Source organism: Rhipicephalus sanguineus, chromosome 5, assembly GCF_013339695.2.
Source record: "Rhipicephalus sanguineus isolate Rsan-2018 chromosome 5, BIME_Rsan_1.4, whole genome shotgun sequence".
NCBI classification, from domain to species: Eukaryota; Metazoa; Arthropoda; class Arachnida; order Ixodida; family Ixodidae; genus Rhipicephalus; species Rhipicephalus sanguineus.
The window spans coordinates 197,329,249-197,353,123 of record NC_051180.1 but is presented as its reverse complement, the minus strand read 5'-3'; positions in this window follow the sequence as shown (position 1 = coordinate 197,353,123).

Genomic DNA, 23,875 nt, shown 5'->3' with positions numbered 1-23,875 from the left:
CCGCCAGCGCTGTTATCGATAGACTGAGTGCAATGTTTTCAAGGTACGACATCCCAGCGGAGCTTCGTTCAGACAACGGCCCACAGTTTAGCAGCCAAGAGTTTATTATTTTTGCAAAGCGTTATGTCTTCAAACATGTGAAATCAAGCCCTCGGTATCCTCAATCGAACGGGCTCGCAGAAAAGGGTGTACATGTTCTAAAACACATTCTAAAGAAAACGAAAGCTGCAGGAAAGTGTTTTTGGCTGAAACTGTTCAATTAGGGCGAGTCCTGTTGAAGGTCGCCGGTCTCCGGCGAAAAATGCTGCAAGGGAGGCGGCTGCGCACACCACTGCCGGACTTCAATCCAATGTCAGCGACTTTCGTCAGCAAACGCCGGCAGAGAAGTCGTCGCGCACCCAACCTGGCCTCAACTACTACGACGCGGTACGCTTGCATGGAACATCATGGGCAAGAAAAGCCAAGGTGGCCGGATCCTTGTACGTGCGCACAGAGCACAATATCGTGCTGAGGCGCAACCATCTTCTGGCGACGAAGAAACCATTTGGTGTTGACTCATCAGATGACGAAGACGTTGCCGGCACCCAGTCCCCATATCAAGGTGCTGCGTCATCTACCACTGCAGCCTCAACCATCGAGACGCAGCCGACGACAGACGCTGCCGCCAGAGCGTCTGGGTTATGACCAGCAGTTGCAGCAGGCGAGCCAGCGGTATTAATTTCGTTATGCAATTAGTTTCGAAGGAAGACGTGTAATGTCTGATGAAAGCGCATGTGCTGTCTACATTCACGATTGCCACGTGCATCTACCTGGCGTTCACTCACACTAATCCTTTCCGTTCCCAGGATTTGGGATGGATGGATGGACGCTATGAGCGTCCCCTTTATAACGGGGCGGTGACAAGTGTGCCACCAGGATCGATTAAAAAAACTTTTTCCTCTTTCTCTTCATCTTTTAATGTTGGCCTAATGCCTCTACTTCGATAACATCTATCTTACTACAGGAAAAAAACGTAAATTCTCAGCCGAGTTCTCTGCCCTTTACGGCATACTGTCCTTATTTTTCCCCAATATTTATTTTTGTCCTTTCTTTCTAATTTTCTGCCACCAGTACTCTAACGGTCTCTTAATTATTTCAATCGCGGGTGTGTTGTCCCTAAAATGATTGTCCCTAAAACCCAAGGCTCATGTAGGCTTGTGCCCACACGTATACACCTGGGTGGATATCTCCACATTCAATCAGAACATGCTCCGCCGTTTCCTTATTTTCTCCGCAGCATGTGCATTGTTCTTCTTCTTTAGTGAATCACGCTTTATAACTATGCGTTCTAAGGCAACCCGATCTCGCTTCAAACAGTAAAGCTCTTCCCCTTGAATTATCGTAAAATGCCTCCCTCCTTATTTCATTTTTGCCCTTTCGGTAGTTACTCAAAGCCGGTTTTTTCTCCATAGCTGCCGTCCAGTAAATCCTCTCCGCCTCCCTGACTTTTCGCTTAACGCTCTTTGTTGACACATTGCTTACACTACCAGTCGTATATTTACTAGTGAGCCTCCTCGTTCTTTTTCTCCACTGTGTGTCCACAGTGGAGAAAATAACGGAACATCTCCTCTGCCTATCTACTCTCCTTCATATTCCTTAGCCTTTCTTCGAACCTTATTTTGCTCTCAGCTTCCCTAGCCTCAAAACCTGCCGATCCCGTATCGCCCTTTACAGCCTCATTTATCGCATTCCCGTAAGCACCCAACGCGAGGCGTCCCACAGTCATTTGATTTACATCCATTCCCGATTGCACCTCTGTCCTCATGCACACCACTGAGTTCCCAAAAGTAAGCCCCTGAACCATTGCACCTTTCCACAGACCTCGAAGTACCTCGTACCTACTGTATCCCCACAACGCTCTGTGCTTCATTATTGCAGCACTCCTCTTTCCTTTTGCTGTCGAGGCTTCTACCTGTACCTCCATGTATCTATCACTCTCATTTATTCATACTCCGAGGTACTTGTATTCGCTTACCCTCGGAATTTCTCGGTCTTGTATTGACACCGCCTGATCACAAGGATCATTGAATACCATCAATCCACATTTTGTTACACTAAATCATAGTCCGAGAGTTTCACCTTCCCTTCCGCATATATCCGGCAGCTGCTGTATATCACCTCGACTCTCCGCAAATAAGACAATATCGTCCGCATAAAATAAACCTGCAAGCTTCAGCTCAATCACCACGCCGCCCTGCTTGTGTGACAGATTAAAACCAGTGTTGCTACCTTCTAGCGCTTTCCCCATAGTCCCCATGTACAGCATGAACAACAGCGGGGACAAAGGACATCCCTGTCTAGCCCCTTGCTAATCTCAACGTTCTCTTTGCTACTCATTCCTTCCCATTCTGTGCAAACTGTATTTTCTCGGTATATTTCCCTCAAAAGCTGTATACAGTCGTCGCCTGTGCCCATTTCTTTCAATACACAAAATTTCCTGAGTAACGTTGTCGTACGCCCCAGTGATGTCTAGAAAAGCCACCGTACGAGGGCCTATTTTCTATTTTAAATATTTCTATTCACTGAGTAAGAACAAACAGGTTATCGTCTCACCGCCTGTCGACTCGAAATCCATTCTGAAGTTTTCCCAAAATATCGTTATGTTCTGTCCTTGTTTCTATTTTCATTTTTACTGCTTGCATCGCCAACCAGTATTGGCCTCGAGGCCCACCACTGGAAACGCCGGCGCCACCGTCGGCGTGACGTGCTTGGCAGGATCACGTGGTCTCAGCGGCCGCGTCGGCTGCTTGTGGCGCACTGCCGCGTGCTTTGAAAACGAGTTTCAAGTCCCACATGCACTGCGGTCTGTTCAAATTCGGAAGTTTTCTCTCATTTTCTACTCAATTGAAACCATTGTAATAGAGTGGCTGCCTCCAAAGGCGACGAACATGGGGCTCTACCGCTCGGTGCCGCAGTGCCGCGCATACGCAAAGAAGCCCAGTGTCAGCCTGCACACTGGTAACCGCGGGACAAGAAACAGCGTGAAGCATGGGTTGTAAAGCTAAGAACCGGCAAGTAGCCATCCGCTACGAGTCTTGTGTGCAACAAGCACTTCCGCGACAAAGACTTTTGTTACTGCGTCGGGCCTGCGATGTTCGGTGAGTAGCAGACAGCGCGCACTGAGACGATGGCTCACGCGCGCTTCCCGCCGGCAAATGATGCTTATCTGCCACAGGACGGTAAAAGCGCTACCTTTTACCACGTGCGATGCCATCTCAGAACCCTCCAATGCGACCTCTTGATCGTCGGCCCCGTGCTCAGCGTCCACAAGATCGGCTGCAGATGCGCAAGTCAATGTTTAGATACGTTCAATTAAAAAACGCACAGGGTCCCTTACGCATTCGTTAAAGGTGACTAGAAGGCGAAAGCCATCTTCTTGTCAGTCGATGTACTGATTCTCCCGCGCCCCCCTCCAAAAGCGTTGTGCACCTAACGCGGTTTTGCACGGCGTCCGTGACCGATCACGAAGGCAATGCAAAGCGACCATGACGTGTGAATACGTCATCATGTGACGTCACATTATATGACGTCATAATGACGCTACATATTTTGGCGATCTGTGACGTCATGATGACGTCATATGGTGACACCATCACGTGACGATTATTTTTTGCATCACTCGTGTTGACGCCGCCGACGCGGGAAGCCGACGGGCAACCTTCCCATTTGAAGAGGCATGTATTGCTTCATAAGCTACATAAATATTGCATTGCCTCCGTGATCGGCCCACCGGCCAACCCCATGTATTTTCTTGGAGCCTCATTTATTTACGTGGGAAAGATGCCACCTTGTTGGCGTTAGACACGACACTGCTGCTAAAATTGCTGTGGTACACGCCAAATAATTACTATCCTGTTTTGCGGCTGCTGGTTGCTGCAATACCTTCTATTTTATTCACCGCTATTTCAAGTTCATGTGGGTCCTAGTTCACAGCCGACGTTTGCAGAACAAGTCCGGCAAACGTGACTGTATTTTCGTTTTTTTTTCCTAAGAGTCGCGTGCTACTACATGCTCGGTCTCGTAGACTGGTTCTCCTTCCACCAGCAATCTCGAAGTGGTGAAGCTTTGGTCTATGAATTTGTCGATCACAGTGAGCGGCAAGTTCACTGGAATGCAAACGGAACGATAATTAAGGAGCATTAAAAAAAAAGGCGTCGCATTTGCTCACGTTTTGTGTGAGCACCAAACGAAACGAATGCGCTGAATAAAGAAACAGAAGCAGCGGCATTTGCCCGCTGAGAAGACCGATCAATACGCAGTGCGAGACAACTTGTCAAATGACATTGAAACGTACCCGAATTTAGACCGAAAAAGAAAAAAAAAAACACTGAATCGTCGGGACGGCAGACCACGAAGTTGCCATGCGCACCGAAGCCGCAGTTGCAAGGAAATTGTTTTTGAACTGCTCTGATAGCGTCCGCGCAACAGTAGTTGTTTGTTTACTCACAAATTCTCATATTTTGCTGCCTAAAGTTCACAGCGCGGTGCCAAAACGCGCTCGTAGCAAAAGCGAAAACATCAGTACGAACATACATGCAGACGCTCATACATGCAGAGGCACCGTCAGTCGTCGCGAACCCGTGCGATCGCTGGCTTGAGGCTTCTTTCTGTTATGCTCCGTTTGGTTATACAGGCAGTCTACTCTAACGAGATATTTCACATAGTTTGCACTCAGCGAATGACTACCTTCACGCAAGAAGCCGGTTCAAGGGTCTCCAACGCGGTGACAGCGTGAAGCGGGTGCTCGGTTTTCTGCAAAGAGACAGCGACTGTAGACTATCTTGCGCTTTCAGTTCGTCGAAAATGATTATCTTGACAGTAAAGAACACAGTTCATTTCGAAAGTACTTACATAAATGCCCTGGAGGGCTTCCGCGAGGTGTTTTTGTAGAGCGCCGACAGCAAAACCTATGGGGAGCGCGCCGGCGGTATCCTGCCTAGCACGCAATCGAGGCGCGTCCGATAGAGGGCGACTCCGTAACTCCTCGAGGCCAATAGTACTGTGGTAATGGTTAGTTGTCTATACGAGCGAATCTTATCCTTTTCTCCTATGCCTTTATAGATTAAGTTCATTCTACTTTTTCGCCAACTGTCCAGTATTTGCCTGTCCTGTAAGCATTTTTCTACAGCTTTCAGCAGTGCTTCTTCAGTGCTGTTTCCTAGTTCGTTAATGAGGCTAACGGGAACCCCATCTAAACTCGCGGCAGTGCGCCTTGGAATTTCTCCTTCGGCATTTTTCCAGTTGAAATTCTCCAGTACTAGCTCTTCCTCGGTTGCTCTCTCCGCCACACTTTTACTCACCGGGGAAATCTCCTCGACGCTCTTTTTAAACGAATCGGCTGTTACCTTTTGGATGTAACCTAGCGCTTTGTACCCTTCCAATTGATTTCCTCCTTTATCTACAATATATTGTTGCATTGTGACAGACTTCCTACCTATACTCGCGGACAACTTTTCTTGGCAATGAAGGGAAGGCTAGAGAGCCAAACTACGCGTGTGCTACCGCTGAAGATTATAGTCCCACAATTGCGTCCGTGTTTTCTACGTGACAATAAAAAACAACAACATTGCTTTATTTTCTACGGGGCGCTGTTTGAAGAGAGGGTCAGTGCGCACCAAGGAGATATTTATATTTGTTTTGCTTTATGCAGCGTCATTTCGCGTTTTTGCACCTGTGAAAACGTCGCACCTTTTATGTGCACCTCACAGTCGAAATGGCGTCTTCGTCTTCAGGTGAGCGCTTGTCACCCTCCAGCTTTCCCGACGACTCTGAAGTAGAGCACCAAGTCGGGCTAGTTGGTTAAGATTCATTATGACGACTAAAACTGCGCTAAAAACACAAAGACAAAGACGAGGAAAACAGGACTCGCGCAGACTCACAACTGAACGTTTAATGTTTGAAGGATGACATATATACACAGTTAACACTTGATGAAATGTCCAATGATCTTATTTCATCAAGTGTTAACTGTGTATATATGTCATCCTTCAAACATTAAACGTTCAGTTGTGAGTCTGCGCGAGTCCTGTTTTCCTCGTCTTTGTCTTTGTGTTTTTAGCGCAGTTTTAGTCGTCATAATGAATCCCGACGACTCGCCGAGGAAGCTTGTGACGAATTTCACTAAAAATGGCCGTTTAAGCCTGTGACGGCCGCTCGAATAATCAAATGGCCGTCACAGGAGGTACGGAGGTTCACAAACCAAAACTTAATTCGAAACGCGCGCCGAACCGGACTACTTCGCGGAGCAGCACATGTGCAGTAGCTCCGCCCCCTAGCCTTCCCTTCATTGCCAAGAAAAGTTGTCCGCGAGTATAGCGCCTTTATGTGGCTCCAAAATATCCTAGGCGCGGCCTCCTTTTTTTCGTGAATCTCTGTCACCCAGCGTTCAATTTCACCTTTAATTTTTGCCTCGACCAATTTATGTACAGCGGATTTTCTCGCTGAATATATTTCCCATATTTCCTTGACTTCTTCCTGCGGCCACTTCTGTACGTGACGCCATCTCTCGGTGGCAGCAGCGGTGTCCTGCCACAATTGAACGGGCGAAAAAAATCCTATCTCTTGAAAAAAAAAGATAGTTATAAAAATGACTCCAGGCTACATGCAACAGAGACCCACTGGAACATTTTGGTAAAATTGCAGTATCGCACTACAAAGCGTGTGGCTTCCTGTTGGCTTCCTGGGACAATTGAACACCGCCCATTAGAAACCCACGGGGCCCCATTGTACCATTAAAAACTCTTGGAAGCCACGCGGTTTGTAGTGCGACACAGTAATCTTACCAGAATTTTCAAATACGTCTCTGCTGCATAGAAGCGGGAGTCGTTTTTGATAACTAACTTTTCTCGTCATATATGATTTTTTTTTCGCCTATTTCCCATTCTGTTGCGGCAGACGACCGCTGTCCCTGACGAGATGGCACTGCGTGCGCATGTCCCCTAGATTTACTGTATAATACGCTCCCTAGGGGAGCAGAGTTGCGCATAGGTCCGCCATCTTGCCCGCCGAGGCGTCCATGTTGAAGGCCAACTCCGGCGATCTTTTGGCCATGTCAAAGTAATGGTGCTTTTATGTTCCTGAGACGCTCCTGTTACGGGCCCGATAGCAGAAATGCTCGGCAAATTGGAAAATAATTTTAAATAAGCAAAAAAGCGCTACACCGAAACCGAAATCCAACCGAGTGTACTGTCTACGTATGACGTAGCCGTTGTTACGAACGAACCGGAAGTCGTGCAAGGCATGCCGGTCACGCCGGCGCGAAGTATGAAAACTGACAGCGGGGACGAGCAGGCGCACAGTGGAGAGGTCAGCACGCCGCGCATCAGCTGTAATGTCTGCGACTGACAGTGCCGCGTCTGACACTGACAGTAGACAGTTATAGTTTAGCGGGCTTAACGGAATAGCGGGCTTACCGCAATAGCGGGACCGAAATGCGCATGCGCAGTACCGTACGTGACCCGTAGCGTTTACCGTACGCACGCTGTTTTTCAGATTTAGCGTTAGCGTGTTTGCGTGGTTAACGTAGTGTACGTAAAACATGGCGGCGGTTTTCGACACCCGCTTCGAACTGAATTTAGCGTTGATGTGGACGGATCCACTTCTTTCGTAGCAAACGACTGTGCGAAATTGCTTCGCTTGCCTTCAGGTAGCTTCGGCGACCGAGTAATACGAGTAACATAGCGTAGTTTTTGAGATCGCTTCCCATTTCGAACGTCCCTAGGCCTATCTAGAAGATCGGTGTAAACAAGTCTGTAACATGAAAGTTTTCGCTTTTGGTGCTTAGTTCATATTTATTTACTTTTATTTTCACTAAAAAAAGTAGTAATATTGCTGCGTGCGGGGATACAGGCAAGCATTCTCGGTTTTGTTCTTTTCACTTTTTTTAACGAATTCACCCATCGCTAGGTGGCGCCACCGTCCCGGCTTGGGCACGTAAACGCTATCCCGCTAAACTAAAACACGCTTTCCGCAACCAACGTTTGCGGCACGGTAACGCTATTCCCTTAACCACCGCTATCACGCTAGCGCTAAACTATAACTGTCTAGTGTCTCGGCCAGCACAGCAGACGCTCGCTGTAGCGGCCGAAGTTAGCGGTGCCCTCGGTTGCGTCACTTCCGCCGCCTTCCCAATACTCACGTCACAGACGCAATGCTGCCAATAATTGCGGGAAGCCAGGAGGGCGTTTGCAGACAAGCTTTAAATTTCATTTGCAAACAATCTGCCCATGTCTCAAGCCTGTAATTTGGCATAAATGACGGAAACGTGCAAAGGAACGTACGCAGTGAATTTCACTGAGATCCATCGACCTCGAAAAATCGCCGGAGTTGGCCTTTAAGCAGGGTTGCCACTGACTTTCGAGTAAATGTCGCCAAACGACGAGCAAAAAGTCGCCAAAGTCGCCATTTTTTTTACAAATTTCGCCAAAAATGTCGCCATTCTACTATGTGCGGCATACCTAGTAACAAAAATTTCCACTCACATATAGCCCCTTAGAATACAGTACCATCCAAGACTCTTAGATTATATCGACATTTCTCAATGCCAGTCGTATCGCCCGCATCACCATGGGAGTACATGACACTGCTTCTCCGACTAGCCGCAAGATGTGCGTAGTGGCGCAAGGATGAATGAATGAAACGCTCATGATATCCTTACATCCCTGTCCGCTCGTTTCAAAGGTAAAAGTGTGGTAAACCTTGGGCGAAAACCCTGAAAGCATTGTTTGTAGGCAGCTTTGCGTACCCTTATATGAAATAAAGGGATTAAAAGGTTTATTGAAGGCAACACGGCAGAGTTCTTACAGGAACCGATCATTAGTGAGTCTTACACCTTTTCAGTGTGAATTAATATGATACCGGACGCCACCGACCCTTCCTTATAGTCACTTATATCTACATGCGTCAATCCGATGCGTTATTAATGAACAAGTAGACAATGTAAAATGTTATATAGCAATTCTTTCATTGCACACGCTCACTGAGAACAGTGGAAAATGCCTCAATAAAATATTTTTATTGCACAAATAGCCGCGTATCCGCCTCCAAAACAGTCTTTACGAGCTGAATTGGGGGTACTGCAACAGTGAATAAGCCGCCAAGCTATTCAGAACAGTTGGAGCTCTGGCGGAACAAATGGTCGGAACACGCGGCCAACCCGTCGTCTAGCCCTTTCAGAACCGAAACTTCAGAGAAGCTTAAAGCACCTAAAGCCATAAACTTATAGCCAAACACTGCTCCCTCGCGGTTTGCAAGGCAGTCCACTGACTTACATTTTGCTAAAATGTCGCTGGGGGATGTTCCAGTACCTCCTGCATCTAGATGGGATCCCGGACTAAGGATCCCACTCACCGATCTCCTCACAGAACATCAAATAAACGTTTTATTCTCTCTCTGGATGAATTGAGGAGATACACACGAGTTACAGGACGGACATACCGAATGACGCGTGATGTGCACATTCTACTCGTGGGTCTAAAACCAAGAAAAATACGGAGAATGTTGCCGCTCAGTCGTTGGGAAGACACTGAGTTTAGGATGCATAAGTCAGTAGGGACCTAAGCCGAAAATCGCAAAAAATTCGCCATGTCGCCATTCAAAATTTTAGGTCGCCACGGGCCTCTCAAATTCGCCAATTTGGCGAAAAGTAGCCACCATTGGCAACCCTGCCTTTAAGCAGAAAAGTAACTCCTGTCAAATGTGGGAGCCGGCGCGGCTCATCGGCTCGTTCATAACGCATCGCTGGCGCAGACTTTCGCTTCGAAGAAAAAAAAAGGAAAACTCGAACAAATGATGAACTTAGATGAAACTGGTGCCATAACTTATTCGATGGAAATCACTATCGGAAGCAATATTTTGTTTTAATTGTTTTAAATAGCAAACAGCAATACTCGACAGACACGATCCTGGATAAATTAATTAAATTCAGCAAACTGCTCGTTTCACGTAGTTTCTGACGCAGCGCTTCGAAAGATAAAGTAGGTGGCAGGGGCGTAGCCAGGGGGTGTGGGGGGTGGAGGGGTGGTTCAACCTCCTCCCCCCCAAATTTTTCAGTTTTGCTTGCGTATATATACACGCGCACATGCAAACGCACGCACGAACATACATAAAGTATGGTTGAACCCCCCCCCCCCCCCCATCCCCGAAAAAAATTTCTGGCTACGGCCCTGGTAGGTGGCACGAGAAAATAATGAGCGGTAATAAAACGAGTGCTAAAGTTATATCACTGTGTTTTACAAATAACGCAAGGCTAACGAGAATTTTAAGCAGCTCTAGGTAGATGTGTCATAAAATAAACATTAGGTTACACAATCTTTATGTTGCACAGCGCTCGCATTGTGTTGTGCTGTTTTGATACACCAGTCAGGCGAATTTCAAACATTCACTAGCACACATTTTTATCTTTCAGTTCGATCCTATTTTTTTTTCAGTGGCTAGCCAGCTGCTACAAGTAGGCGAGAAGCCACACATAACCTGTCTGCTATCGCCTACAGCTAGGCGCGAAGATATTACTATGAGATTTTTGTTGTGCTGCAAAGGCACAACAGAAATGACGCACAGCGAAAATAGACAATACAAAATACCACCGCAGCATTAACGAAAAACATTCTGCCGGATCCCCGGAATGCTTGCGACAGCGGTGGAGCGGCGGTGAAGCAGCGGTGGTGGTGCTGCGGTAGCCAGCACACGCGCAGCCGTCAAGTTGGCGTTCGCTCAGAAAGATGCTTTTTGCGCACGTGAGCGCGCTTGGCGAAAGGGGGCGCGAGCGGCGAGTTCTATCAAAGGCGCAACTCTGCTATCTAAAGGTAACATCAAAGGTAACATCTAAAGGTACATCAGCGGCACCGATGAAAAAGACGTTGAGGATTGGCTTGAATCCTATGAACGCGCGAGTGCTAGCAACAAATGGGACGATCCCATGAAGCTCGGCATCGTGATGTTTTACTTAACGGATGTCGCCAAGCTATGGTACAAAAACCACGAGGCCGACATCCCCACTTGGACGACCTTTAAAACCAGCATCGCAGCTGTTTTCGGACGCCCTGGTGTGCGCAAACTTCGAGCAGAACAACGACTCCGAGGCCGGTCCCAGCAAACTGGCGAAACATTCACCAGCTACATCGAGGACATCCTCGACCTCCGCCGGCGTGTCAACCCAACCATGGCGGAAGCGGACAAGGTACGCCACATCATGAAGGGCATTTGCGACGATGCCTTCCAAATGCTGCTCTCGAAGAACCCTGCCACTGTCTCTGAACTTATCGAGCTTTGCCAGAGTTTCGACGAGCTCCGCAGACAGCGTCTTCTCACGCGGCGCCAGCACGTTTCGGACGAAACCATTTCGAGCGTCGCTACCGCTCCTGACCTTGAGTCACTGCTGTCCCAGATCAAGGATTTCGTACGTGCTGAGGTTGCTCGTCAGCTTTCTCTACTATCACCAGCCGGACCACCACCGTCGCCTTTGCCAGCAAACATTCGCCAGGTAATCCAAGAGCAAGTTTGCGCGGCCCTGCCTTCTGCCCGCGACACTCCGCCGTTGACGACCCCTGTTGTCTGTGCCGAGGTGAATGCGCCTCTCAGCTATGCTGAAGTTGCCGCACGGCCACCGCCTCAGACTTTTGCGTCATTACCCTCAGCCGTTCCAGTGCGACCAACTCCCCGCTTCGATCAGGCAAGGTACCCACAGAGTAGTGGCCAATGGCGCACTCTCGACAACCGACCGATCTGTTTTGCGTGTGGCCTGCCTGGCCACGTCGCGCGATATTGCCGTCGGCGCGTACCTCCCTACCACCAGAGCTTCGATTCTGACCCGTATGTGTCACCGCGCCCACCGTTCTCAGCATCTCGGAACCCCGGCCAGATGTCTTCTTACACCGACCACCGCCCTCCTGTTAACCGCCGCTCGCCATCGCCTCGACGCCGCTCGCTATCGCCGATGCGTCGTCGTTCATCCACGCCGGAGCAGGAAAACTAATTGCCGCAGTTCCAGAGGCAGGAACTGCGTCACCCGCGAAACGACCAAGACCTCTCCTTTCACCGACGAATGTTATTGATGTATCTGTGGACGGCGTCGCTGCACTCGCCCTTGTCGACACTGGTGCCGCAGTTTCAGTGATGAGTGCCAAACTCTGCCGCTTGCTAAAAAAAGTTACGACGCCGCTATCGAACATATCTCTTCGTACCGCCAGCGCCGATCGCATCATGCCGGCCGCTGCATGTACTGTTCGCGTTGTGATTAATGGCCTGCTCTATGTCGTCGAATTATTAGTGCTGCATTCGTGCTCCCACGACCTCATTTTGGGCTGGGACTTTCTCTCCGCTAATAAGGCTCTCATCGACTGCTCTCGCGCTGAGGTGGCATTTGAAGTGCTTTGCGACGCCCCGTTATTTGACGCTCCTGAAACCGAGGACAAACTATTTGTTGCGGAAGACGTTTCAATACCGCCGCACTCTTTTGCCCTTGCCACGGTGTCCTGCAACAGCATCGCCGAGTCGAGCGCCCTTTTTACGCCATCTGCCATTTTCGCCTGTCGCAAATGCTCCCCGCTGCCTTTTGCCGTATTGGAAATTCGTCACGGCGTCAGCAGACTGCTCGTCTCGAACCTGCAGTCATGTCCTTTAACACTGCTTCGTGGCGAGTGCGTCGGGCGTGTCCACAGTGTCGACCCTTCTACCATCATTGACCTGCCAACCGGTTCTACCGCCGAACACGAAGTCGCCGGAGTGTCCTGTGATTCCTCGCAGCAGACTACTACGCCTGACGTACTGAGCAGCTCCATCGCCGACACGCTAACCGTTTCTCAACGCGCCCAGCTTCTACGCCTCCTCGACAAGTTCCGCTCTTCCTTCGACTGCCAGCATGCTTCCCTCGGCCGCACGTCAGCTGTAAGTCACCGCATCGACACGGGTACCAATGCGCCACTGCGACAAAGACCCTATCGTGTGTCCGCGACAGAGCGCCAGGTTATCGACGACCAAGTAGCTGACATGCTGAAGCGCGGCGTCATCCAGCCTTCGAATAGCCCCTGGGCATCTCCAGTTGTTCTTGTTAAGAAGAAGGATGGGTCAATTCGCTTCTGCGTTGATTACCGTCGTCTTAACAAGATAACTCGAAAAGACGTTTACCCCTTACCGAGAATTGACGACGCCCTTGACTGCCTCCAAGGCGCGGAGTTCTTCTCTTCTATCGACTTACGGAGCGGCTATTGGCAAGTCCCCATGGCACCTGACGACCAACCTAAAACGGCTTTCGTCACACCTGATGGTCTTTACGAATTCCGTGTCATGCCTTTTGGTCTTTGCAACGCGCCCGCAACATTCGAGCGGATGATGGACAATCTTTTGCGTGGTCTTAAGTGGAAAACGTGCCTCTGCTACTTAGATGACGTAGTTATATTTTCACCAGATTTTCCCACACATCTCAGCAGGCTAGAGGAAGTACTGCAGTGCCTAACTGACGCCGGCCTTCAGCTCAACCTGAAGAAATGCCGCTTTGGCGCAAGTCAGCTCACCATCCTCGGCCATGTTGTGTCCAAAGACGGCATTCTTCCCGACACCGCCAAGCTTCGGGCAGTCGCTGACTTTCCTCGACCTGCGTCTTTAAAAGAACTTCGCAGCTTCCTTGGCCTCTGTTCGTACTTTCGCCGCTTCATTCGTAATTTTGCGACCATCACCGCTCCCTTGAATCAACTCCTACGAAGCGATTCAAAAACTTACGTTTGGTCGCCCGCCTGTGACGATGCCTTCCAAGAGTTGCGCTGTCTGCTAATCTCACCGCCAATCCTGCGTCACTTCGACCCTTCCGCTCCGACTGAGGTACACACCGACGCCAGCGGTGTTGGACTCGGCGCCGTGCTCGCGCAGCGCAAATCGGGGTTCCAAGAATACGTCGTCGCATACGCAAGCCGTACCCTCACTAAAGCCGAGAAGAATTATTCTGTTACGGAGAAGGAATGTCTGGCCATAATTTGGGCTCTTGGCAAATTTAGACCCTATCTTTATGGCCGCCCCTTCGACGTAGTGACAGATCACCATGCTCTTTGCTGGCTATCTACGTTGAAGGACCCCTCCGGCCGTTTAGCTCGCTGGGCTTTGCGGTTGCAAGATTTCGACATGCGTGTCGTCTACAGGTCTGGCCGCCGCCACACCGATGCCGACGCCCTATCACGCTCGCCTGTGTCAACCGAAAGCGCTTCCTGCCTATCTGCCGTAGACGAAACACTTCCGTTCCCAGCAGGCTGCGACATGGCGTCTGAGCAACGCAAGGATGCCTGGATCAGCGCCCTTCTGCGATTCCTTTCCGACCCGTCGACTTTTTCTTCAGCTTCTCGAGCATTGCGCCGTCAAGCTTCCCACTTCGAAATCCGCGATGGTCTCCTCTATCGCCGGAACTACACGTCTGACGGCCGCAAGTGGTTACTGGTCATACCTCGCCATCTTCGTGCAAAAATATGTTCAGCTTTCCACGCTGACCCACAGTGCGCACATGCGGGCGTCTTCAAAACATACGCCCGCCTTTCCTCCAGGTTCCATTGGCGAGGCATGTACACCTTTGTGCGCAAGTACATTCAGTCCTGCCCACAGTGCCAACGACGCAAAGCTGCTCATCAGCACGCCTCTGGTCCGCTCCAGCCAATCCCTTGCCCGGCCAGGCCCTTCGACCGCATTGGCATTGACCTGTATGGGCCCCTTCCGTGCACGGCTTCTGGAAACCGCTGGGTAGTTGTCGCTGTTGACCACCTGACGCGATACGCAGAAACAGCCGCTCTGCCTGCTGCCACGGCCCGCGACATATCATCTTTCCTCCTGCGGAACTTCATTCTCCGTCACGGCGCACCGCGCGAACTTCTGAGCGACAGGGGACGTGTGTTCCTTTCCGAAGTCGTGAACGCACTCCTTGCCGAATGTCGTATCGTTCATCGTACTACTACCGCCTACCATCCTCAAACTAACGGCTTGACGGAAAGATTCAACCGCACCCTTGGCGACATGATCTCTAAGTATGTTGCCTCGGATCACTCTGACTGGGACCTAATTTTGCCCTTTGTGACGTACGCCTACAACACTGCTCCACAGGCGACTACAGGCTTTTCGCCATTTTTCCTCGTATATGGCCGAGGACCCTCGACCACACTCGATACCATTCTGCCGTACCGACCCGATGCCTCCGAATCTACACCCATCTCTGAAGTTGCCCGCCGCGCCGAGGAATGCCGTCAGCTCGCCCGGTCATTCACAACCGTCGACCAATGGAGACAAAAATCTCGGCGCGACGATGACCACCCGTATCCTCACTTTCTTCCGGACTGCCTTGTGTGGCTTTGGGTTCCAGCTGTCCCTACTGGTCTCTCCTCCAAGCTTGTTTCCAAGTATCAGGGACCCTACCGTGTTGTTGCGCAGACGTCACCTGTGAACTATATCGTCGAACCAGTCACACCATCTACGGACCAACGCTTTCGGGGTCGTGAAACTGTTCACGTACAGCGTCTGAAGCCCTATTACGATCCGCTCGTAATAAGTTCACCGTGAGTCGCCAGGATGGCTCCTTTCCGACGGGGGACGAATTGTAGTGAAGAGGAATGTCCAGCGCTGCAGCCACATCGCCAGCCCTGCGCGAGGCACGAGCTGGAGCTGCCTAGCCCGTGTTCGTGCTGCCACGCTGCCCGCGCCCGTCCAGTTCCTGCTGCTACTGTTACGACGAGCACCGCTTGTAGCCCAGTGTTTTCATTATAACAGTAACTCTAATGTCCCCAGATCCTGGTCAAGCACCTTCGACTATAAATAAAAATTCGGCAGATCCCACGTACCGTGAGAGTCGATGTTATGCGAAGCATGTGGGGAAAAAGTGACTGTAGCGTAATTTTTTACTGAGCGACACGTCACGAAATGACGCTAAAGATTTGTATAAATTTGATACCCACGCATATACGTTGAAGAGCCGCATATGTGTTATATATACCAGTTGTTTATGGTTGTGTAACGCTGCCAACGGCAACGTGGGTATTACCAACACCACAAGCGGTAAGTTGATATATAGTGCTGATACTTGTCCCTTATGATGGACAACGCACGCATGTTTCACGAACCCGTGTGCATGTGGGGAAGAAGTTCCTGACAGTTCGTCAACAAGATCATCATCACCGTTATCAGTGAGCCCCAGCAGCTGGTCATCACTAATACGATCCGGTCGTGATCGCGGTGACGAGGGGTCCATGTGTAGTGAAGTACGTGGTATAGTAGAGGTGTTGGAATTCGTGGATGCCTCGGTCATTTCGTCGACAAATTGTGAGTCGATAGAGCCGGCGACATGTCGGAACCTGAAGCCACCCTTCGCGTTGGCTAGGTATAGGCCGTCGAGGCTGGTAGGTCTGGATAGTGCTACGTAGACCAACATCAGTGGATGGTGCTTGTCGTATTCGTAGACTAGCTGAGCGTATGTGGCCTACGTTTCCTAGTCTACAAAGCGGCTGCCAACCAATCTGGCATCATCCTCGGTCAGCATGAGGCCATCGCCTCGTAAGAAATTAAGAGGACACTGCGTCATTCTGGCGGACGAAGTGCATTTTACGGTGCGGTGATGTGGATATCATATGTAGCTTTCGTTAATGTATTCCTCTGGGGTCGAGCAATGCTTCAATATAGCTTGCTCAATCATAGGAATACAAATGTAATGTTTATTAGACTGCTATAAAAGCGGAGCCAACACTGGAACCACAGACGTTAATCTGATATGACGCCTGTATCATAGGAGTACACATCGTACGCGTATCATGTAGTGCTCATTGCTCTAGCAAGCAGCACAACCACAATTGACGTTGCACCGATATTACGCCTGCGTAGGCTGTTTTTCCAAACCAGTTTATAGACCTGGTGTGGCTCAGTGGTAGAATACCTGATTACCACGCAGAATGCTTAGGTTCGATTCCTGCTGGGATCCTAATTTTCATTCTTTCCCTTCGGCAAGTCAGCACTGCCCATGTTGGTTTTTCTAAACACTCTCACATTTAAACTACTAATGTCTGTTCTCGACGTTCCTGGCTCGATATAAACTGTCAATAACCTGTGTTTTCCCCGTAACTTGATCTACCTCACCAGGGAGATGATCAGCGTCCACGGTCTCCTGGAATAAGAAAACTGCCCACCTGCAAAGGATTGTGTCTGTTTCTAATAATGTTTGTTGTTCTATCTACCTCTCTGTCAGCAACGATGAGTTCACAGAGAGTTGTATACGCGCAAAAACAGCTGAACATCGTTATACTACCACTGAATGTATCTATATTATACACATATGAATCCATCTCGCCCGCTGCTATAAGTAGCCGCTGCCAATGTGATTGGCGGGCAGCCTTCTTGAATTACGTTCAGAATGAGACACTCTCTGGCTATTCCAAAAAAATTACTTATTGTTCAGAACAGTAATGTGCTACTTATTGTGCACACTTCATTTTAACTCCGCGAGTTTTCGCAGAGTTCTGACGTCGCGTAACAAGGAGGTGATTTTATGGCACATTGAAAATTTTCGACGAATAGCGAGGAACCAATGACCAACAATACGCCGTATTGAAAACAGTTTATTATTATTTTTAAGTATAATCATGCGTAAGTGGTAATTACGCGGTGGATCACCTACGCGTCATTTGTTGCCGCGTTACGAGCATGTGCTGTAAGCTTGACCCAGAAAATTTCGACCAATCATTAACAGCTAACGACCGACACGGAAGGAAACAATGCGGGTTATAATCGCCCACGTTTTTCAAAGAAAATTAGAGCTTACACAGTTTACGTAGGCTATTTACTTGGAGGAGCCGGAGGGGAGAAGTGAAGGGACACTTCACCACTTTCCTGTCCACCGCCCCCCTCCCCCCAACCTATGCTGGGGAAAGCAGGAGGGCAAGGAACGACACATCGTATATAAATTCGTAGTCATTTTATAATTCGTAGTCATCTTATAGTATACACAACCAGCTCAATGTGGTTTCCATAAATATTAATCGACTGAACGTGGTCTACTTCTTTAGAAATACTTTATATCAGAGGGGGACCACCAGGTGGCGTAGAGCAGTGAGGACGTGCTCGCATTGCGCTCCGCTTCTTGAAACGCTTTCATGCGGAAGCCCAGCGAAAAAGTCCATCTTCTTTTTTGTGAAGCTGCGAGGATTCGAAGGACGCCAAATTCTGGGACCTGGACCCGCTTCACGAGAAACTATCAACATCGGAAGAAACGAGGTGCACAGACGCAGCGGCTTCGGTCGGCGGCGCGGGGAAGCTCGCACGTGCGGGTTGTGGCGACGAGTGTGTGTGCGTGGGCTGGCTAACAACCATACAACGGACTTTTTCGGACATTCTCTGGCCAAGTCAGAAGCCAAAGGTGAGCGACATTTACCTCACTTTCGGACTATATATGCCTAGCGCAGCGGAAAACGGAGACAGTTCCGTTCCCCTGAATCTGTTGAGCTTGCATAAGGACGCCTAACGATTCTTCGCCTACATGGAAGTCGACGAAGAACTTCCCGGCCCATCTCGGGAGTCGGAGCAGGGCCGCCTGGATCATCGGCGCGCGGCCGCCGCGCGCCCCGATCCAGGCGGCCGTGGTCGGAGGATCATCCAAACGACGCGAGTAACGTCTCACAACAGGCGGAATCAAGTAACGAAGCGCGGGCGTCCAGCGACGCGTCTCTCGATAATGACGACGACGAGGGTCTCTCTCGTACGTGAACGGAGGGCGGCTGGCACACCGTTATTTCACGTAGACGGAAAAAGAACAGTAAAAAAAACCCAAAAAGAGCCCGAGAACGGAATGGAAAAGAAAAATGAAGAGTCACTGGGCAACCCGCCCGTGGACGCAGCAGGGGAGAGTCAAGCCAAGGGGGATTGCCGACGCAGGAAATGCCGCGGCCCACCGCCTCTACCGAAGGAAGACATAAAGGTTATCCTGAGACCGCACAAGGGCCTCACGGTGAAAAATCTACTCGGATCGGAGCTCTCTATGGCAGTAATAGAGGCATGCCGGAACAGTTTTGGAGGGGACAGCTTTTTACTGCGGGTTCACCCCGGATCGAACATCGGAACAATGTCCACGCCACGCGAGCAAGTGGCGGGAAGGCTAGAGAGATCAGCCAATTAAAGATCAGAGGACAGATCCACCCCTTCAAAGCGCACGTGGCCGACCCAGAGGACGTCCTGCGAGGCACTGTTCACGGACTGCTGCCGGGAACCACCCAGGCCGACCTCATGGCAAACCTGCGAATACAGACGCAGGGGGTGAAGATAGAAAGAGCCAGGATGCTGGTCTCCTGGACGGCTTCCGGTTTTGTGCGCCGGCGTAGCCTAGTAGCATTGGCGGGGATAAAAAGCCTTAGCGAGTAGCCCGCACATTTTCAACACTTTTCTCCCTGTGTCTGGCCAAATATTTTAAATATTCTTCTGAGCTGCACACACAGCAGTACAAGAGTTAGGCCTTCACTTTAAGCGCCTTCCTTTTACCTGAAAGCGAAGAAAGAGTCTTTCCTTATTTTGGCACAACATAAAAAACACGCTTTCTGCTTCGGCGTTAGAGATCTGATAATTGAAGTGACCGGAAGTTTCTTGGGGTGCAACACGTGCTGCTGCTATCGCAATCTTCAAACCGACCGAAAAGGCGAATACACCAATTTCACAAGGAGGCTGCTATTTTTAAAGCTCTCCACCACCGCAGCGCCGTCTAGCGGCTGCGATGTTTCGCCGTCCTTCCGGTGTGTGGGGTTCCGCGGCGGTGTATGCAGCGTATACGCTCAGTTCACAAGGTATCGCTGTTCTTCGCGGTACACGGGCAAAACATAGCAACGCTTCGCGAGTGTAAAGGCGCTAGTGAGTAATCTGTAAGCTGTCAGCTTCAAAATGGCTGAAACAGCAAGCAGCGGCGGCCCACGAGACGTTCCCGCGGCAGTGCTGACGATGAGTAGATTGCCAATGCAGTTCTTAAGCAGCATGTGTAAATTGGTAATTGCTTTGTATATTTTGTTACATCTGGCCTTGGTGTGGTTCTTGGAATATGCACTATAGGAGAGCGTTAACATTTAGGACAACTTTGTTAGTGCTTGTCGGTGGGCTAGTTGGTTTGGAAGCATGGTGATGAAACAGCGCTAAGAGACGAGGACGGAAGGGCACACACACGAGCGCTTACTCACAACTGGTTTTTATTAGCATCAGTGCGTCATCAGTGCGACTTGGTAACCTCTCTGCAACCCCTCAGGTCGCAGTAAGCAGTGAAATCACGCGTCCAGAGAAACCAAAGAATGTAGCGGTCGTACCCTACATGCATCGCATTTCCCATAATCTCAAGAAGATTGGTAGTAGAGCAGGTGGTGTTTTCTGCCCCTGAGCGACTGCAAGGTCTATGTGGACGCGTAAATAAAGATGGAAATGGGCCAGTTGCCATTTGTACCACGCGGCACCGACGACGTTTTGTGGATTGCACGCGCAGTGTAGTTTCTTCCATTCCCTTGTCATGCGGGCGAGTGTATATCGGGCAAACTGGGAGATGCTTGAAAGAAAGACTTAAGGAGCACTATTATAACGTTCACTCAGCTGTTTCCGGTCATTTAGGCATACATTGCCAAGATTGTGCATGCGTTCCACGCTTTGAAGATACGCATGTGCTCAGCCGTTTTTCGGACATGATGACAAGACTGATCATTGAAGCGGCACACATAGATTGTAAGGGTGGCGCATGTGTAAGCATGGCGTCACTCGCACTGACCGAAAAAGAAAAACTGTTTCTTGATATGTGTCGTTAGGTATTGACTGTTTGTAACGAGCGGAACACCAATGTAACGGATTGTTGAAATTTTCCCTTCTTTTTTCGTGTGCCTCCTATATATATGACGCACTGATGCTAATAAAGAACCAGTTGTGAGTAAGCGCTCGTGTGTGTGCCCTTCCGTCCTCGTCTCTTAGCGCTGTTTCATCACCGTTTAGGCCAACCCTCGAAGTAATCCAAGAAACGTAAATGGAGACGAGCGAACACGTAGGCCATTGTCCGGCTGCGCGCTAGGTGCGCGCATTAGTGTTTAAGATGACTCCCGGGTTTCCGTGCCGTCATTATTCAAGTTAAACGTAACTCTAATCCTTAACAGACCATTTGGTTCCGCTTGGCACGTTGCAATACAATGTTCGTGGAACGACAGGAGCACAAACACCGATGCCTGTGATGATTCGTGTCGCCGTCGTAGTTAAAAGCTTGTGGCCTCTGATCGTTGCACAGGATAAGAAACTGATGTACGACGGGCGAGCTCAAAAGTCGGCATAGAAACAACACGATGATAAAATGAAAATAAGCCTGTTGCACATATGGAAGCTCGTCATGGAGTAAGGTCGCTTCGGCGCGATCCGCCGCACTAGCGATATTCCGAAAGGGCGCCCATTTTTGGTAACATTATTGTCAGTTTGTTTTCTGGCGAGTATTTTAGAAGCATCACGACGCGCACACGTGTCCAGGTAACGACCTAGCTTTAACGAACGTGGGCCGATTGTTCACGGCACCCAGGTTACCGCGCAAAAAAAAAAAAAAATCACAGCATATCCACGGGGTGAATGATGATGAGTGGGGCGAAGCTACGGAGGGAATCATCTGTAAACCGTGAAACTCTTCCGTGAAATGCGCCCAGTACATAATATAAAGAGTGTGAAACATCGTGTATATATTAAACATCGAACTTTTATTGTACTGTTGGTTTACGTGGTCCCTTCATTATCACTTGTGATCGGTCAAATGCAAGGAAGAAGTCCGCTCCCGAGCGAAAGAGCGCCAAGAGCGACCGCATTCCCCGCTCGCCCTGTGCGAATTAAAGGCAAGGCTAGAGGGAAGACAGGACGCGCGTTCCACGACGCATGCCCAACGAAAGCCAACGGAACGCGATCGTGCAAGTGCTCCGGCTTCGCATTGCCTCATGGTTCCATTTAGCGTCCCAAAACCAAACATATTGCTCAAGGTGTGCCTTGCGTTTTTCGTAGAAATAATTTCTTTATCATGTACATTAAGACGAAAAGTTGAAAGCTCACTAGAGTGTATCGCCCGCAAAGTATGTCTTTTAGTGTGATTTAACTCTCGTACGGCAGGGTCCTCGCGCCGTTGCCGGTCCACCTCGCCCGTTGACGATCGGGCGAGGTGGCTACATATAACTGCTACTACTACACTTTAAGAAAAACATCTGGCGTTCTTTCGTTCTGCTTTTACAAAACATCTGGCGTCTTTCGTTGGTTTATTTCATCAATCAACGGCGTTTTGAACAAAATTTTTATTGTTTAATCACGCACAGGAGAAATCTCACCAGGCACTACCTTGGAGGTAAACAATGGCTGCTAATGGCAATGAGAGACAGAAGAAGTCGGCTTTTAGCTAACACTTACACTTCTACTTCTACTAACGTTTCCTACTGGAACATGCCAATGGCTGCTAATGGGGAATGAGAGACAGAAGAATTCGGCTTTTAGTTAACGCGCACGCTGCGAATTTTTTATTGTTCAACAACGCACAGGAGAAATCTCCCACCGGCACCACCTTGGAGGTCAAAGCGTAAGACTTGTTACTCACTACTACGAACACGACGACTACGGAGGACGAACGGGTGCCGCCTTAAGGAGCTTCGCCCCTAAAACAAGATGCGGCTGTCATAACGCTACCCCCGTTATCGTCAGAAAATTGACAAGTCGAGAAAGAACGTGCTCTCGACGAAACGTTAGAGACGCGTACCTGCGCCAAAGCACACATGTCATGCAGGCCTTTGTCATGTAGATTGGAAAGTGCTAATTCGATAACCTCGAAATTGCACGCACAAAGATGGAACATTTTCTAGCCGCAAGCATTGTAAGTCATGTGCTGTAGCATAGAAATCAAAGAGGTTGATGTTATGAGAGAACAACTCTTGGCCAAACATTTTGTGTATTATACGTCAGCCTTGACATCGGTTCTCTTTGGTGCAGATGATAAAGTGTACCAGCACCCAAGCACAATCACAAGCTGGTGTGACGACTTGAAAAAGTGGCCATAAGTGAAGACACCAAATATAATATACGATTTGCGGGAGAAGAAGGCGTGCGAACTAAGAGAAGCGAAGTCATTTAACTAAAAGCATTGTGCACTTCGCATGCCTCGGCTGCCAGTCTTTTCGTTTTTTTTTTTTTGTTTTCGCCGCAGCCGAACAAAGCGCAGTGGTACCTGGTCGACCTGTTCTCGTTCGAGATTTCAATTTGCGGCAGCACAATTGCTTCAGCGCGTCGAAAAATAGAAACACGCTGACCTCTCACGCACCACGCAATGCAAAACTCGGAAATCCGCACACACCAGCGGCAGCGGTCGGACGGTTGCACACGTGGTGAGAGAGGGAGAGCCGCGAAAATACACCTGTTCGAGCGCCGACGCCAGCGCTTGCCATTCTCCTGCCGGAAAAAGCGTACAACTGTAGAGCGTTATGGGGTATTCAGACGGGGGAGGAATGCTCGGGGAAGACGGGGGGATTGCGTATCACGTGACCGCGACGTCACGGATTAGCGAGTGGGCGTGACCCCCCCGCGCCTCCTCGGAGGAGACGGGGACGTTTTCCCCGAATGGACAAGCGATCCCCCTGCGGTGGGGGATGTGGCGGAATTTCGGGCTCTTGTTTGGCCACATTGTTGCACTTGCTCCTGCAGAGAGCGTCAGTGGGTGTCCAGTCTGCAGCTCGTCAAACGGGTGGTGCAAGCCACCAGAGTAGTCTAGTAACACTGGTCTCCCCCTCCGTTTGCCTCGTCCGTGTGAGTGGGGGGCATTTGTGGAGACTTCTCCTCGCTAGTTGACGTCAATAGGCTCCGCCTTTACCCCCCG